This window comes from Plectrocnemia conspersa, unplaced genomic scaffold (genome assembly GCF_051122295.1).
Source record: "Plectrocnemia conspersa isolate PC_06_02 unplaced genomic scaffold, ASM5112229v1 ptg000009l, whole genome shotgun sequence".
NCBI classification, from domain to species: Eukaryota; Metazoa; Arthropoda; class Insecta; order Trichoptera; family Polycentropodidae; genus Plectrocnemia; species Plectrocnemia conspersa.
This window is the reverse complement of record NW_028277173.1, coordinates 5679362-5698927: the sequence shown is the minus strand read 5'-3', so window position 1 is coordinate 5698927 and position 19566 is coordinate 5679362. Positions and strand designations below refer to the sequence as shown.

Genomic DNA, 19566 nt, shown 5'->3' with positions numbered 1-19566 from the left:
GATAATAAATATTCCTAATCTGACATGATAAAAATTTAAATTAATATCAACCTAGGTCATGCATATAGACATCTTTTGATTTTAAGCCGTAATAATTGTCTATAACTAATAAAATATCAGTATGGTATCTCACTATTTACTTCGTAGTTGTTAATTGTGTTTATCGAGTTAAAATGCAAACGAAAGATTTACAATAAATTAATATATTTAACAACATTTACTAAAATATTTCTTAACTCACTCAAAAATGTAAATTATTTAAAATATTAAATCATAATTATTTTTAATATTATTATTATTTAAAAACTTCAAAATTAAAATCTATCGAAATATTTTGTAAAATCAAACTAACTAACTTGTTTTTTGTACATTGTAAATTTTCATAGAAACACAATTTTAGTTAATTAATTTTACTAACTCTATGTGTTATAAGTGGATAAGAAAAAAACCAAAGTTATAGTATTTATTGCAGTTATTATTCGTATAAGTAAGTAACTTTACATGTGTTAAAATTCATAACTTAGCAATCCATTTTATATATAAAGCATATATAATAAATTATTTAATGTCTTCTCAAGTTCTTCATCCATTATTTTTTCAGTCATAACTTTACACTTTCACGTCATGTCCGAGCAATAAAAAATAACTCTCACAATAACAGACACTAATAGTAACAACTCACGCCTCGGTCTAATTTTTCCAATTACCATTCTTCGGCGTTATTGCGAATAAAATAAAACATCTCGAAGAGAATAAGTACTTTCACAACCACCTAGGATAATGCTACCCTTCTCCCTTATATACCCTGGAGAATTGGAGGGAGGGGGGGGCGATCGATTAAAAGCTTGTTCATAAAATTACAATTTGCACTTCTGTTTGGTCATAAATTAAGCAGCCCGTAACAAACTTCTGATGTTTCACGCTTTTAACCCATTTTTTTATTCGCTGCCGGTCTGCTGAAAGTTTCAAAGCTTCGGCTTGTGTTTAATCTTTACAGGTTGTAGTTGAATTTTGTACATGTGTTCAATAAAAAGCCTTTTGTTAACTAACTAACTAGTAATTGGACCAGAGCCGGCCCCGAAGCGATTCAAAATGTGCAGTTGCACTGAATAACGAGCTTGAGAATACAACCCAAATATTTCAAGAGTTGTAATTCTATTATACTAATACGATCAAAATAACTAGTATATGTTGTAACATATATTTGTGGCAAAACATCGATTTTTCGTACAGTTATCAAATTCATTACATTGTTTGAATTATTATTATATAATTATCGGACGGATGCCAAAGAAAAGAGATATTTACTAGGTTTTACTAAAGAGGATGATTTTCAGATGTGATTGGCTTCCATTTGGCTTTTATTTTCCAAGCTTCCTCAAAGGACCATTATAAAATATATGACACTCGGTCACACCAATAATTACTGGAAATCAAAGACGACCACGGTACCTACTCTCATACGAATTGCAGTTAATCAATTGCCAATCACTGGAACGACTCCTAAATCTACTTTTATCTGTATGAATACTCGGTCAATATTTCATATTTCTAATAGTGTTTTAAAAAATCAATACGCAAAATAAATAAATCCATTAACTTGTTAGTTACTTATTTATTTAAATAATGTTTTTAGGGATTATGAAAAAGATAGAATAATAGAGCAAAATTATTAAAACTACATTGTGATAAAAAAAATATTGCGAGATTTTCGAATCTTTCTAAGAAGTCAGAACTAATTTTTTTAAATATTTTGCAAAAAATATTTATTCTTATGCTTATTAAAAAAGGATATTTATATATTATTTCAATGCTACATTTTCGTATTTGTATGATATTATGTCAAACTGGTAAAGTTATGTTTTTTTAAATAAAAGGACATAACACAAAAAAATTAAATTTCGTGATTCAAACCAAATTTTGGTCAATAGGAGAGTGCAAAAACAGTTATATACTTCTCAGAAGTCAAAAATTCACGTCAAAAGTAATAAAATCTTGTCGGCTTCGTCACAGTGGAAACGCTCGGTAACGAGCTTATTTAATTTTTTTTTAATTTGAATAAATGGTATATTAAAAAAAAACTTTTTTTTCAAATAATAAAATTTTAAAATTTGCTTTCATGTAAATAATTTCTTTAGAAAATAATACAAGTTAATTAAAGAGTACAAAATAAATGAATATAAACAAAAATAAAGTTGAATAATATATTAAAAAAAATGTAAAATAATTTACCGATATTTAATAATAAAAAAGTGTTAAAGTAAATTATAAAAATTTACTAATAAAAAATATTAGTACAATAAATCAAAGCAGTAAAATGTTGAGAGTCACTGATTTGTTTCTATAAATTACAATTAAAGCAATATAAAATAATAATAAATAAATAACAACAGAAATAATTATGGAAAACACTTCCAGGTATGTATATACAGATGTGTATAAATTAACTCACTACTCGGTTAATGGTAAATAAGCATAAGGAAACTCCGGAAAATATTTAGGAATTTATCTAGCCAGTAACCATACATAGAAAATTAATATTTGGAACGAAATGAAACATCTGGGATTTTAACTTTGCAGCCTGTACTGTCTCACAGGACCTAATTTAGGCTTCTCTATCATAAAACTTGTGAGGTCTTATGTAACGCATATTTGAGGTGTGACTTCCATATATATGTTGTATATGTTGTCCTCCATGTATATATATTTACTTGTAACATTGTCTTTTAGTAGATTACTTGGCTAGATATGTTGGGGTGAGTTCTTTACTTGTTTCAATATTATTCACTTTTATTTTTAATCGTTTCTTTTACATTGGCACAGTTGAAGTTATTTAATTTATTAGACACAAAAATAAAAGAAACGATTAAAAATATAAGTGAACAATATTGAAACAGGTTAAGAACTCATACCAATATAATCGCAAGTAATCTACTAAAAGACAATGTTACAACTAAACATATACTTAAGCGTGTAAATATAAGCTAACAAATATATTTAATTAACATAAGCAATATAATGATCATTAACGAAAGTACTACCAACCAACCTATAATACAATAAAGATAAGACTATAAATTAGCTTAATTAAACACACTGTAAGTTTATGTTAATTATTTAAAGGAAGCCTCCAGCGGAAGACTTTCTATGTGTTATTTTTCTTTTTCCTCTCAGGGGCTAAATACTGATTGCATTTAAATTAAGAAAAAAATTACAACATTCAAAGAAAGGAAAACGGTGTATTTAATTACGGTACAATTTTTTAACATGATAACTGTTTAGCATCTAGTTGAATTGTATAATATTATATTTTATACTCAGACCCTTACCGAAATATAATAATAATATAAAACTAAGAAGAAATGTGTAAGATATGGAGAATTGTCTCTTTCAATAGATAAAATATAAGCCTTTATATGTGATGTGTCAGACAGCCTCAGATGCTAATCAAATAAGTGTTTTCTTATTTTTTCATTTCAGCGTCCATTTTTGTATCTCATAAAAGACCGAATGGCACAATATCTTTCAGGAATGCAGAATGTGTCGCGGTTATTTAAACCCTTTAAAAATATGATCTTGTAATATTCTTACCAATTTTTTTAATGAAAAAATACATTCTAACTTATATAGGTTAAAATTTAGCCTAAAGCAGAAATGAATATTTAAAATCATATTTTTATTTTTGCATATCCTCCAAATTAATGAGTTAAAAATCGGCTCGGAGCATAAATATTTAAACGTCCCTGGCCGTTACCCCAGAATGGCGAAGTTGCTCCAACCCAAGACAAATAAACCTCACTCTTTTCACTGGATGAATGTTAACTTCGCTAATTAAACCGACACACGCAAACACCTTTTGTGCAGACATACACATACATACGAGCTTATTCACTTTGAAGCATACGGCGAACGTAATTATATATAGGAATTTTCGCCCAATCGAGCTTTTCAACTTTCAGCGCTATAAGTTTAATATACATTTCTTTAATATTGACGAAATAAAAGCAGAGCTACGAAATTTATACGCAAAATCAATCGATACTAAAACCGCGACCTTTTTTCCCACTGTTCTTTAGAGGTATTGAACGTAAAGTGTTTGTTTGGCATTTTTTTTAAGCAGATCGTAAAATTTGGTATATGAACGTATAAATCTAATTTTAATATTTTTAGCGCTGTCGTAAAAAAGCTTTGTGATGTATAGCTTTCTATTAAAATATAATAAAATAAGAGGGCGTAATAAAGTTATCTTAAAATTCATAAAAGGATATTTTCATTGAAATATTATTTCTATATCATATGACTTAACTTCAAGTCAACTTTAATCTATTTGTGCTTAAAGTTGAGTTTCATGCTGCAACACAGTTATGTTACGAATGCAAAATATTATATTACAGTTGTGAAAAGTGTCAATATTAAGGGAGAGAGCCATTTCAAAATCTTATTTGCTATACACGCTTTCCTCCTGTCGACCTTTGCAAAGTTGTGGGCATACCTGCTGGAAGCGGCAGAGGTAAAAATCACGCTTTTTGTAATAAGAAAAGTTTGTCCAAAGTTTCAAGAAAGCTAAACGCCACTTGAGGTTTGAAGCTTATTTTCTTACACAACTTGAAACGAACACAAAACTCCACTTTTTACCCCGATCGCGTATCGTGGAATTAACGAAAACAATATTTAGGTTGTTAAGTTTTCTTATAAATTTAGCTCCCTAACTGAGCTTCATATTTTTTATTAACAAATGTATAAATTCTGTGTCCTAAATAATATTTATTATCTTAAGTAAAAAAACTATTAAAAAGATAAACATAATCCATTATTATTAATTTGTTTTAAATACAAGTAAGGTTAATTAGCAATAAACATAAACGAATTACCTAAATATAGATATTAATATATATTTAAAATGGCGTGCTTATTTAATAACATTTTTTTATATTGCCATCATATTAGGACTTAATATAATGGCAATATAATAATATATAGGACCTAATATTATGGTTGCATAATTTTTCCATCTAATGTTACATTTTTAATTCCACCCATGGATTATCTTCTTTGTAGCAAAGATGACAATTTGCTTAAATTCTGGAAAGAAATGACAATACTGGAGGCGATAAATAGATTAACTCGATCTTGGTTCAAAATAAAGCAAATAACACTCGTTCGATCATGGAGAAAAATTCTACCAAATGATTGTTTAGATTCTATCGATCATGAAACAAGGGAAATATCTTAACTATGTGAGCTAATGTTAAAGTGATTAGAATATGATTAATGTAATCCAGGTTTTCAAATAATAAGTGACGCGGATATTATTTCCAATATCATTCAACCAGAAATGAAAAAAAGTAATGCCTGACCTACACTCTCTGGAAAAAGTCCGAACCGAAGTTACAACTGAAGTCGGCTAAGACCTTCGACTACGAGTGAGCGACCACACTGCCACAAATTTTATATGTCGTCCGGACGGCGGCCGTGAATGACGTTCGGACGGCGGCTACTGTCACGTACAGCTGGCATATTTGCGCGCGATCGAAAAATGTACCAAATAATCGCAATTTTTAAATTGTCATTTTATTAAGTTTGTGTGGGCACTCACCAATACAATATCAGTGAAAACTTTCCGGTCGTAAATATTAAATTTACGCAAAATCTTTGTCGGCTTTTGCAAAATGCCATAAGACATAAAAATGATACTTCAGAATACGAACACCACATCTGTGACTATCCTTGAATTTTTTGCCATCGATTCTAAATAAGAATTCGTTATGGTGTGACATTTGTATAAACAAATCTAGGAAAATACATAAGGATATTCGAAACGATTTTTTTTAAGAAAATCAATTACCTCTAATTCTTTTTTAATTATTTAATTTTATATATAAAAAAAATTAATAACGATATCTGTTAGAATAATATACAATCAAAAATATAAATAATCCTTTTTTGTGCCCTAAAATATTCAAAGATGTCAGTAAGAGTCTGTTGAAGTCCCCGATAAGCATGTGGTAATATAACTTGACCACGTGACCACGATGCAGCGCTCGACGTGCGTGTTAATAGGACGCCCACGCGCATACTGAAATTAAACCGAGATACTTCTTCTACATCAGTTTGCGAAAAACCATGTCTTTATCTCTCTCACTGTCGTCACTTAACACGCGAGAGAGCGAAAGGGGAAGTATCTCACCGCTCGCGCTCGAAAGAGCAGCTCCGACTTCGGTCCGTTTGCCGACAATGTTCGGAAGCGCTCGAAGCTGACCAAGTCGACTGATTTACCCCCACTTTACCTCCTGTTCTCGGTAACCTCGGACAACTTCCGAGAGATTTTAGAGCGGGCAGAACCAAACTCAACCGAATTAACCCACTATATTCTTCGTCCTTGGCCAACCTTGGCCAACATCCAGAGAGTGTAGTACAGGTATAAGACTGAAAGTGAAGAAGATATGATCAATCGCACTCTGTATGCAGCTGTGATTTTAACGGACTTCTTAGAAGTACCGAATTTGGTTGCCCGGAAGGGTTTAACTAATCTCTAAATCGGTTTTGCAAAATATAAAAAAATACGGAGAATTTTTCTTCTTCAAAATCGTGTGACAACAGATGTTTAATCAAAAAAAAATAAACATTACATATATTGATATGGGCGGCCGGTCAAAAGAGCGTGCGTCAAATGAGTGCTGCATTATAAGCGCTGCGTTATGAGAGCGTTTACCAAAGTAGCGCTGTAACAAAATAGCATACGTCAAATGCGCACAGTCATATGAGCGCTTGACAAAAGAGAGCACGTCATAAGAGCGCAAAAATACTTGGAGAAAATCGAGTAATGAATATTTTAGGAATTGGGTATGCAAAATTTAAGTAAATTGTGAGAAATTTACAAAGAATAAAAATTCACGAGATATAGGCGGTAAAATTAGTATTTTATGTGCCAAAGCGTAATGACGATTAAAATTATTAGACAATGAAAATATTATTATTTATTAATTATTACGTACATACGAAAGTATGGCTCCCCATCCCCATACATATAATATACACCAGTGGCGTGCGATGACTGAAAAGGGCATGCGGTTAGGAGGGATGGGAACAAAAACTATATATTTTTTAATTTATTTTCTTTATTTTATAAACATATGTATTTATTTTTGAAAATTATATTAAAAATTGTAGAATTTACCATTTTAAAAGGGGACCATATATGATATAAACTTGTTTTAGAAACAATATTTTTATTAGCTTACAAATAATAATAATAAACTATTACGCTAATTTCTCTTAGTAAATTGATTAGTGTTATTATAAATCGATATATTATTCTATAATTTCGGACAGCAAATGGATCTCTTGGTGCAGAGGTATTATATTAGGTTAACAATATTTACTTGGCGCACCATGCCAATTAATAGTCTTAATATTTAAGATTATAATAAGATTCGTATTCATTATTTGCATCAAATATTGGCATAATCCATATTGTTTTAAGTGGTTAGATCTACTACTATTACTGTCACAGTAATAATAACACGGTTAATATCAAATTCATCGTCACTTCCTTAAACATCCATTATTATTCGTAATTATATGGATAATTTCTAAAAGTAAATCAATATATGTATTTATAAATAATTAAAACACAGATTACTAATTGTTAGTAATTTACTAGCTCGAAAAGACTAATATTATTATTTGAGTTGCCGCTAAAAATGTCGATACCCAGGTCGATGGTTGTCGAGCGAGATAGCGAGCTCTGCTTGCATCTCGCTCTTTTTTTCGTCATACTAAAATCGTTTTTATTTGATAACAGACACACAATATTAAGTAAGAATTATGCACAATTAGAGCATATATTCCCGTTTCATCCCATATCATAAAAATATAGATACCCTTTGAAGGAAAAAATCAGTTTAAGACCAATAATTGATAACTGTCATGTATCACGCGATTCAGTCTTAACACAGCACGATTCGTCCATGTCCGATGAAAAATTTTAAAATAAACTTACACTCGTAAATTAAAGATTATTGAGTTATTTGCGTGAGTTACAAATTCAATATTACTGAAATGTGTTTATTAGAAGTTTTTTTTACCATTAATAAATTGAAATTGGCAAAATTAGCTTGAACACAAAGCCAATAAATGCATTTCAAGTTTTGTCGACGTACGAGTGCAACGCTTGGAATACGATGTCGACACATTGTCGACTTACTAGCACAAAGGATTAACTATATGACACAGACACAATTTGAAATATCCGAAAATTACAAAGACATTACCTTGTAAACCGCATGATTGTTAATAGAATTGTTAATAGCCTCGCGCCTTCGGCGTCACTCTCGCGAGACCCGCGGAAGAAGGGACGCTTCGGTTATGGACGGCGTGGACACTAATTTCAACTATACACTGCTTAATTGTAACACATACACTAAATTACACTATCACTTTATAATTAAAAACATCGAAAGGGATATTATTATAAACGAAAACACTTATTCGACAAAAATGTAACGAAACAATGTAACGCGCCCGATGACGCATAGCTACTGATTTTTTAAAAAATATTTCGAGATGCATAAACAAGTACAAACGAGTTCAAGGTTATGCTTCGTGTTATGTTCATATAAACCATAACGATTAAAATGTCGTGCATCTCAGATTACAAAAAAAAATTTTTTATCAAAGGTTGACAATTTGTCTATTTTTAAAATATTTATCTCTAATTCGAATTATTTGAATGCAAGTTGTCTGCTTATTTTTAGAAAATCTATCTCTCATTCGATTTATTTTAATGAGAAAGTGACACGAAGGTCAGTCACCCTTGTAATAATGTTGACCTTCTAAACGTCGATGATTTGAAGTTTATTTATACATATGAAAAATATTATTTAAATCTAATTTATATGTGCCAAAATTACGAACGTATCAAATGACGTTCTTCCGTTGAAAATAGTGAAAAAAATATATTTTTATTACATTTTGATTATAAGACACAGAAAATTCCAGACATTACCTTGTCCTTCGGCGTGACGGGTGGGGTAGTGGGGTTAGTGGGGGCGCATCGGTGCGGCGATCTTACCGACGCTAGCGCCACGCGCCGCGCCGGTGCGACTAAACACTATTATAAACACTACGCTAATTTCAATTATACACTGCTTAATTGTAACACATACACTTAATTACACCATCACTTTATAATTAAAAAACATCGAAAGGGATATTATTATAAACAAAAACACTTATTCGACAAAAATGTAACGAAACAGTTTACGCGTCCGACGTCACATAGCTACTGATTTTTTAAAAAATATTTCGAGATGCATAAACAAGTTCAAACGAGTTCAAGGTTATGCTTCGTGTTATGTTCATATAAATCATAACGATTAAAATGTCGTGCATCTCAGATTACAAAAAAAATATTTTTTATCAAAGGTTGACAATTTGTCTAGTTTTAAAATATTTATCTCTAATTCGAATTATTTTAATGCAAGTTATTTGTTTATTTTTAGAATATCTATCTCTCATTCGATTTATTTTAATGCGAGAGTGACACGAAGTTCTAAAAGTATAATGTCGATGATTTGAAGTTTTATGTTATATAAATCTAATTTATATGTGACAAATTTACATTTTCAAATGACGTTCTTCCGTTGAAAATAGTGTAAAAAATATATAATGTTTTTTGGGGAGCCATACTTTCGTATGTATGGAATAATTAATAAATAATAATGTTTTCATTGCCTAATCATTACGCTCTGCAAATAAAATACTAATTTTACCGCCTATTTCTCGTGAATTTTTATTCATTGTAAATTTCTCACAATTAACTTATATAATATTTTTTATACCTAATTTCTAAAATATTCATTACTTGATTTTCTCCAAGTATTTTTGCGCTCTTAAGACGCGCTCTTTTTTGACAAACGCTCTTATGACTGTCTGCGCATTTGACGTACGCTATTTTGTTACAGCGCTACTTTAGTAAACGCTCTTATGACGCACGCTTATTTGTCCGCGCTCATTTGTGACGTTGTTAAAATTGCCCGGTTCTCGGTTTATTTAAAACCCCGCGGGTACCCGGTTCCAGTTCTTACCCAGTTTGGAAGCCCTAGTTATTATCTATTTAATTTTTAAAACCATATTTAGCATTTGCAGATTCAAAAATACATTTATAAACCATACAACTTTGCATAAATTGTCAACTTGATAAAAGTTCTGCAATCGTAAATTTTGCCCAATTTATTTTTATATATCGGAATATGAAATTCAGATGTGAATCAATACAGATATATCAACATACGTACTTTGGTTTAAACAGCCAAAAAAAAATTGACTATTAAAACATTGATTACAAAAAAACGATAGTCATTTTGAGATTATCTAATTATATATTTTTTTAAGAATTCATAATCTAATGCTTAGAACTATGCCTAAGTTTATTTGAATGTGTATTGTATATACAAATATACTATATTTATGGTGTATTATTTTCTATAAAATTATTTAATAACAACTAATACTTTGTACTAATACTAAAAATTAATGAGGTTTTATTTTTATGTCAAAAATCTTTTATATTTAAATTAAAAAATATATAGTAATTTCACCAAAGCAAAATAAATATTAAATAAGTATATATTATTGTTACGTAAATTAGTTCAGTTTTATAAGTTATTAATTTTGAAGTGTACAATATAATCACAGAAGTTAAACCAATTAACTGTATAAATTCTGAATTAATGTTATTTTTATTAAGTCATTACAATATATATTGTTCTAATTCTTAGTATCCTATAATGATAATATAGGTGGAATAATTAGCTTTGACAGATCAAGAGAAAATCCGACCCAAAGGTAAATTGTCAAGGGGCTCAATTTGCCGGCTCAATGAAACATTATCAAGAATTTCAATAATTAAAGGGAAGGTTTGAGTTTTGAAAACTTGACGTCTAAGAATATAATTATGTCGGCTATTTGGTTTTTGGGGGAGTTAAGCAAGTTATGAGTTTTGTGCAAATTTGAATTACCCTTTTTGTAAATAAGTTATATTTAAATATATACGTATGGATATATTTTCATGAGCTTATCCGCAAAATACTGCAGATTTTTAATATGCTAAAAGCATAAAAAATCTCAACGCTTAATGCTTTGTCAATAAGCATTAAGTGCTTCGATACTGTTATAGTTATAGCCTTTACCTTGTCGGCGTAAAGCGATTTTCTTCACATAAAACACGCCTTTTTGAACAGTAAAATCTGGTTTAATAGGGCGACTATAAAAGACCGTCACTTAGAAACATTTTTATGTATGTACATATAGGTTGACCCTTATTAAAAATGTTTATAGATTGCGGATCAACGTTTACAAATAATTGTCTCGCTTTGATACTATTGCTTCGTTATTTTTATTGTACCAATCTGGTTTGCAAGTTTAAAACTAAACTAGGCGTGTGAGAATTTGCAATCAGCCGAAATTGCGAAAGCACCGTTAAAGTCTAAACTTATATATTTTACGTATTCATTAGTATAAAGTTCAAAAAGCGGAAATACTACGGTGCAACGCAGTAATTTCATTTTGTAATTCCCATACAATTTTGGATAAAGTTGCCCAAATGTAGTGTTCTATATTAATATATTTAGGCAAAATTAGTTCATTAGTTATTTAAGTAATATAAAAGATCCAGATAAAATAAAGTAAATTTCAAAATAGCTTAATAATACTTTGAACATTTATATAATATTAAAAATATACAATTTCATAACCTAAAAATATTAGGAATTTGTTAAATTTAATTGAATTGTTTAAAAAAAATATACAAAATTTTTAATTAGTTATGTTTGGAATTGAGTAAGAAAATTACATTAAATACATTAAATTGTATGTTAAATAAAATAAAATCATTAGGCATATTCAGAAAATTAATACAAAATATCAGCTCTGTATTTAATACCCTTATATAGTAATTAAAGCTATGATAATATTAATATTACAATATTAAACTAAACAGATAAATAACTGCTGTTTTTATGTAATGTTTAAACGATACATTTGTAAGCAAGCTTTTTATCAAAAGGCTGAAATTAATTTGCTTTGTAAATATTTTGATGGCAACCTAAGCTATAAAACCATTTTATTTTTAATAATTAAAAAAATATAGCCATATATATAAGTGTCAGTTATTTTTGACTTTATGTGTTACTTAAGCTCAGATAAAGTACGGATTTACCACAATTTATGTAGAGATCTTAAGAAGAAGAAATTAGTTTATAAGCAATAGTTAACAATAATTTTATAACATATCATATTTAACACTCTGCACTCTAAAGACATTTTCAAAAGTTTTTCAGCAACTCCAAGTCATTTTCAGTAAATTTGTCAATAATTATGTTTGAAGAAGGAAAAAAACAGATTTTAATATATACATATGTATCAGTGGCGTCTGGTACATACATGCGGTAGATGCGGCGCATGCCTTGAGATTGTATAACGATTCAAAAAGTGAAATATTTGTATCACTTATAAATTTATTATTTTACGTAATTATTAAACGTAATTGCTCAGAAAATCGGCTACAGACAACCATACCAAGGAAGCGGCTCAAGCCGACTGCAGCGCGGGCGGGCTGGCTGACCAGCTGTTAGGCGCAGTCGATACGCGTACGCCATGAATTACTTATTGGGAATTGAATTGTTCGCGCATGTGCACTAGAACCTCAGTCGTTACTTATGCTCGTGTACAGTTGCCCGTCATCAACCGTTCATGCGGTTGACGTTTTGAATCTGTTTATTTCCCCGGCATTTAGGCCTTAATGTCTCGCAGTGGGAGCTGCCGGCTTCCCATACCAATAGACAGGCAGATGTGAACTCTATCGTACACTTTAAATCCCTACGATTTTGTTTTAAATTTAAGGAATACGAAAATAATTTTCCAGAACCGCTTTTTATATCACTTCAACGCTCGTATGGAATTTTTTTTGATTTAATGAAATTAAAAAGTGTACTTATTTATAAATATTTGTCACCAGAATTCTATTTAAAATCTATAAATTGCATAAATAATGTGAGTATCAAAAATGTACTAAAATATATTTATGAAAGTATTCAATTTAATAAAAATAATTTTTATCATACCGGTGACAAGTGCTTCTGCAGAAAGATCATTTTCTACAATGAAAAGAATGAATTTATTCACTAGAAATAGTCAAAGTGAGAATGAATTGTTAGCTCTTGCATTAATATCAATCGAAAATTTTTTTTAGACAAATTAATAAAAGAAAATATATTGTATTATGCGGGTATTGATAACTTTTGTTAGAAGGAGCGACAAATAAAATTAAGTTAAAAAAAATAAAAACATATTACTTATCAAATAAAGAAAATAAATTAAAAAATATAGTTTTTATTACCCCCCCCCCTGACCTCATGCCCTGTTTCAAAAGTCACCGCACGCCACTGAATTGTATGTATATAAAAGAAGGTTTAAATTACAGTGACTCTTTAATGTGTATATTGCACATTTTTTTGACAAATTATTTTTTTTTAAATTAACTAGATATTTTTTCACAAATTTTGCAATATTACGACGTTTCTTATTTTCCTTAGCAACTTTGGGGTCCTAGTCCTCAAATTTTTATTATGATATTTTAAATATATATTCTAAATAAATACCCAGAATATTTAAAAGGAAAACCTTCACGGAAATAAAATATTTTATCAAAAAAAGCAATCTGGAACAAAAAGCCCATAACCAAAATGTACAGCTATATTTATAAAAACCCTAAGAAATAACATTTTTATGCTATACCTAATTGTTCTAAAGCTTCATACAAAATATTTATAATTTGCACTCACCAAATTTTTCGGCGTCCGTTTACTGCATACAACTGTCACAAACACATTTATTTTTATAATTACACTTATACACTACACTACACTATATCATCATTTTTATTTATTTTTATTATTTACACTTTCCTATCTATTTGAATATTTTTTGATACGAATTTCACAACTTCTGCAAATGTATTCTGTACCTTTCTCTATTCCACGTGCAGAACATACACGACATTTTCTTCTCACATATTTTACCTACTTTTTAGTTTTTTTGGCAGATGATTTTTTAGCTTATCCGAAAGCCTTTATGGTGGATCGTAAGCACGGGCACGACAAGATAAAATGTCTTTAGAATCGATAGATTCCATTGAATTCTTTAGCCTTACTCAAAATAAAATCTTTGAATTTAATTTTGCTGTTAGGATTCAAATTTTGATAGACACGAAACGAATTAAACAATGAGCACGGAGATAAATAAAACAACTGAATTTTTTTATCCACTCCTTTGTTTTTTGAAATATAACTTCTCAGACTATTAACTCTGAGGTCGCAGTTTCGAATCCCGGCAGTGACAATTAAATTTTTATTTGTAACAAATAATACGCTCTTATTAAAAAAAAACGGTCCAGATGCAGTGACATCTATTGATTATAAATTGCATTACACATAATAATTTATTATTATTAATAAATAATATATAGATGTCACCGATTTACATACTCATTATATCTGATTGACTGACTCAGTTGGTATAGATTTATTCCGTTGTAGCGCATTGGGCTTACACTTGTGTGCAGATAATAATCAAAACCAATTTTCTATATTTATTTAGATAAGGTAAGCACATCTGCGCTATTCAATTATTTAGATTAAAAAAAACCATCGTAATCTAACAAGTTACCCCAATGCGTCACGATGGTCGTATTATATTATTACAGATAAAATATATACATATTTACATAATTAAAATAATACACTTAAAATAATAAAATTAAATTAAAAATCATAAAATACCAAAAGTAAATGATACGAACCAGGCCACGTCTTATTAAAATATATTATATCAAGGATATAGATATTTTAATATTAAATTGAGAGAAGTCCACCATCATTCAAACGATTTTTTTAAACTTATAAAAAGGGAAGAACGAACCGTTTTGGCTAAAGGCTAATTAAAAATAAGATAAAACTTAATACCATATTTATTGCTCAAAAGCACAATAAAAACTACCTTTTTGTGCGTAAAAATGCAATTGACAATGCTTCAGTTTTGTGTAAAAACCACTATTTTATTCTACCACTTGCTTTAAAAATTCCTAAGGTGTACTTTGGTTGAAGAATATGCAAGCGATGCAATTGGCCCAGAAACATCTGCATCTGTGATTCAGCAGGGACGTATCGCAGACGATTTAACGATTCGAGCAGACAATCCAGTGATTCTAGAGTAGACGTTTAAGAGGTTCGAAACAATCAACTGGTTTAAGATGGCAGACAACAGGAAACAACAACACGAGCAGGATTGGTTCAGATTCTGGGATTTCAAGATTTTTCCCGATGCTATGTGCCTTAAGAGGCAAAGCATACATGTAATTAATGATTATTTCTACTTTGAGTCGCAAAACACTGTCAACCGTAAACACAAGATATTTTAACGAATCATTCAGAGGACACCATTTCTCTACCAGTACTCAGTCTACGAAATACAAATCAACACCATTTCTCTATGGTAAATTGTACAATACCAAAAAACTGCTGCCAGATTTTTCTTAGGTCTATTTTGGCTGCAAAGTCACACCTTTTTGGCCGCAAAAGTCACTAGAAAATTGAAGGGACACTGATATATAGTTTTTGTTTAAAAAATATATATAATATAAAAAGGTTGAAATATTAGGTTATTTGAAAAATAAATATTGTATGATATACTTTCATCGTTTTCATGTTACTAATATTTTAAAATATATTTTTGGTTACATCGAATTTTTAATTAATTTATCAAAATAAAGATTGAAAAAAAATACCAAATTTAGATTTATTTATAATTTTGCTCAAATTAAAATATTGAATAAAATAATTTAAATAAACAAATAGTAGTGTCAGATCCACCCGTTAATTGTGAAAAAATTGTTAAAAGCATCTCATAAAACTTACTCATTATTTGTGTCTAACGGACTTTCTAAGAACAAAGTTTTTTCTTGTTGGCGTTATAAAAAGGATCATGTTTTTGAGCAGCTATCCAATAAACGATATTTATTAACAGTTTAAAATTATTTTTAAAACAAGCAAAAAACATGAAAGGGCAATAATATTCCTCGGATAATCTACAAAAATAAATGTAAAGGTTTCCTGAATGAAAAAGCACCTTCGTGCATTAAGAAATAAATTATTACATCTAAGTATTTTTTTATATTCTATTTATGTTTATATTATATTTTAAATAAATGTTTTTAACATATTTCTTTAGTGTATAAACAATAAGCTATTTTAGTTAAATAAATAGCTTTGTTCTACGATGCTTTTATTTAAATGTACTACAAAAAGTAGATCGTTCACAACAATAAAAAGCGGTCTTTACAATGGTTGGGCAAAATTAAAGCCTCAAAGTTATGTACACTGTCGTTTGGGTTTGGACCTCGGAATAATTTTCTATAATTTCTTAATCTTAGCGAAATTATTACAAACAAGTTATTGTAAACTTTTCGACAATATACACTAAGTATACAAAAACTGTGGCGTTTAGTGCTCGCACATTTTAATTTAAAAGGTACAATTCTCTTGCAAGACAATGCGCAACCACACATTAAACGATAAACACTGTATGATATATTGCTTCATCTCTAATACTCACCAGGCATCTTATTGACAGATTATAATTTTTTAAGTATTTCTATATATAATATTAAAATATAAGGTCTTTAACAATGAAGTTAAAAATAAACACCGCTGATATTATTAAACTTATAATTTTGATGACACATGTATTTTATTTTTGCAATTATAAACCACTTTTTTTCTGTAAAATTAAATATCTTATAATGAATAAGCATTTTGTTGTTTCGACCAATAAAAAATAAGCACTCAAATATAAAACAAGATGGCCGACAGTACCGTGACAACAGTTTTAAATAATTATTATTTAATAATAAAATTTTGCTACGCGACAATAATTTTCATTAATTCATCATTTGACTGAATATAAATAATCGGATTGCAAATTAAATAGGTGTGTTATAACTATAAAAATAAATATATACATAATGTGTTGAGGATTGTAAGAATACATTGATTAAACTAGATAAACAATGATAAAACAATCTTCGTAATGAAATCTTCAAATTTTGAATTCTCGGTGATAGGCTCCGAGGCCGAAAAGTGAGTTTTTCCTTTTATATTACATAAACATTATCATTGCTACCGATTTAATGCACATATACGTTAGATTTTAAAAATTGCAAATAAACCAGGTATGTTTTAAACGTGAACGTGTAATATATCCTTAGTATGTATGAGAAGTAGTAACGAAGATTGATTTCAGTATAACGAAATATTTTGATCCGAATTAAGAATGACGTTACAACTTGACACAATATTTCTTTGAATTCAGTTCGTCTTTAACTTGACGTGTGCCAGATGTGTTCAAAAGCGACATTACAGGTGTTTCGCTGACCCTCAAACTTTTCTTATAAAACATTTTTGTCACAAATATTATTGTATTTCATACAGTATTTTTTAAAGTAGACTAAAAACGATCTGTCAACCTAATAAGATGTTATTTCGATGCTGTAGTAATATGGTAATTAAAAATTAAAAATTTATATCAACTTCCTTACATTTAATATAACGAATTTTTAGTAAACCGAAATTTATTCAATTGTTCCGTGAGCTTTGCTACATTGAGATTTCACTGTACAATGTTTAATTTATTATTATCTAGCTTAAAACCTTGATTAGGTAATTAATTTTTCTGTTGGAAACAATTTTTTATCAAAAATTCAAAGTTCAATGAAATATGAAACACTAGAGGCATTGCTATTTTTTAATATTATTTTCAAAAAAAAATAACAGCACTAATAAATTTGACTGTGGAATTTGAAAAAAATAAGTCTAATAAGTTTTTAATATGTGTCATATATTGTGTGTACATAAATATTTCGATTAAATTAAATATTAATAATTATATATCGATTTTAATTTTCTATTCGAACATTTTTTTTATTATTTTAATCAAATACTATTTAAGAAAAATACAAAAATCAAATAGTTTAATTTTAATATAACTATGAAATATAAATAACTAAGTACCAGGCTAACTAATAGAAAACATCACTAAGCGGATCATTCCACATCATCACACGAACACAGCCAACAATAATACAACTTTACACGCTAGCGAAGATTTTGACTTTCAAGACCTGTCATTATAACTTCACTGCCTGATAACGGCATTTTAATTTAAATGTAGTAAATTATACATTTTTATAAAATAAAATAGTAGCAGTTTTGGCTGCTAAGTCATATCCATTTGCCCTTAAAACATTAAAATATTATGTTAATATATAAAAAATAAGCAATATTTTGGTATTGTATTTAAAGATTAGCAAGTATAGGATTTATTGGTTTAGTTTAATAACTTTCAGAGGGATAATTCATTATAAAATTATTAAAATTGAATTTGTATACTTTTTGAACGATCCACTTATGTTACGAAATCCATTGTTTTTTTGTATAACTTATTGTTATAATCTCCATTGTCTTAATCCCCTGCGTAAAACAAGTCCCATATACTGTTTCCTTATCGTCGCCGACGAACCTATTTAATAACAAAACAGTCCAGGAATAACTGTCCAGTTTGGGGCGGATTATTGCATTTCATAATTCCTCAAAGCCTCAATCCGGCTCTGGGGAAGCAAGTTTATTATTTCTGCAAAAGCTCTCGCAGAAAGGTCGATAGAGATAGCGCTATCTGCCCACTCCCGGGAAAAGCTTCCTGTTTCCTTTTCCATTGTACCTAACCTAGCACAACACTAATCCGATTTATATAAAGAGCCGACGCAAGGGTTGAAATAATTTGCATAATAATCATTTGCAAGGATATTGAATCGTTAATCCTTTTTTTCGTATAAATCGGATCGCTTGAATAAATTCTGATCGACATAAATATTTGCAAATCATTCGGGAAATTTAAGTGGAAAAAAAATATTATTATCATCGATACTTTTCTGTTTTGAAATTTGTTTTATTTCAATAATTTGATCACAAAAATATAATTTACACCAAACTGTGCCTTGAAAAGCATATTTGAGTTAAAGTTGACTGATACTTAAATTGGGAATAATTGTGAGCTTTTTTTCGTAGCACGAATAAATGATCAAATGCTCTTTTACGATTTTAAAAATATTTTTTAATATTATTTTTTTGGTTGTATTGGTTATTTGGAATTTTTATCGCTGTTCTAAAGCTTCATAAAGTTGTATATACTAGGATAAAATATCAATGTTGTAAATAATGCTTATTAAGTTATAAGTTGTGGTTTTTAATCCAGAACTAACCCATGATGTTTTTTTATTTCTATATTTTCTGTCATACTGATATGATTGTCTTGATACAATTAAAATAAAATAAAGTCGATTAGAAACTGCACTGTGAAGGCACCTTAAGAATTTGCTTAACGAGTCAAAACGGCGGCCGGGCGCCTTTTAGTATAATTATGAGTCAAATTTAATCGCGGGCACATTTTGCAGCC

General features: G+C 29.2%; 1 protein-coding gene across 8 annotated transcripts in view; it reads right to left on the bottom strand.

Moving 5' to 3' along the window:
- Positions 1-19566, bottom strand: part of LOC148231685 (uncharacterized) — a 534843-nt gene that overhangs the window by 112360 nt on the left and 402917 nt on the right. The window lies entirely within an intron of this gene.